This window comes from Myotis davidii, unplaced genomic scaffold (genome assembly GCF_000327345.1).
Source record: "Myotis davidii unplaced genomic scaffold, ASM32734v1 scaffold73, whole genome shotgun sequence".
Taxonomy (NCBI): domain Eukaryota; kingdom Metazoa; phylum Chordata; class Mammalia; order Chiroptera; family Vespertilionidae; genus Myotis; species Myotis davidii.
Window position 1 is genome coordinate 277,607 of NW_006286675.1, and position 374 is coordinate 277,980.

The window sequence follows — 374 nt, forward strand, 5'->3', positions numbered from 1 at the left end:
GCGTGCCATGTTTGGTACGCATGCCAGGGGTTGCCCACCCCTGAAATAGACATAGGATAAACAAAGTTTACAGAAAAATAAAATCTCTCTTAAATATTAGAAAAAATGCTAAACTTTGCTTACATAAAATTCTATATAAAAAGTACATTGAGCCCTGCCAGTATGGCTCAGTTGTTAAGCATTGATCTATGAACCAGGAGGTCATGGTTCAATTCCTGGTCAGGTCACATGCCTGGGTTGTGGGCTCCATCACAAGTGGGGGGCATGCAGGAGGCAGCGGATCAAAGATTCTCATCATTGATGTTTTTTTGCCTTCCTCTTCCTTTCTGGTATCTATAAAAATATTTTTTAAAAACTACATTGAGACACCATTT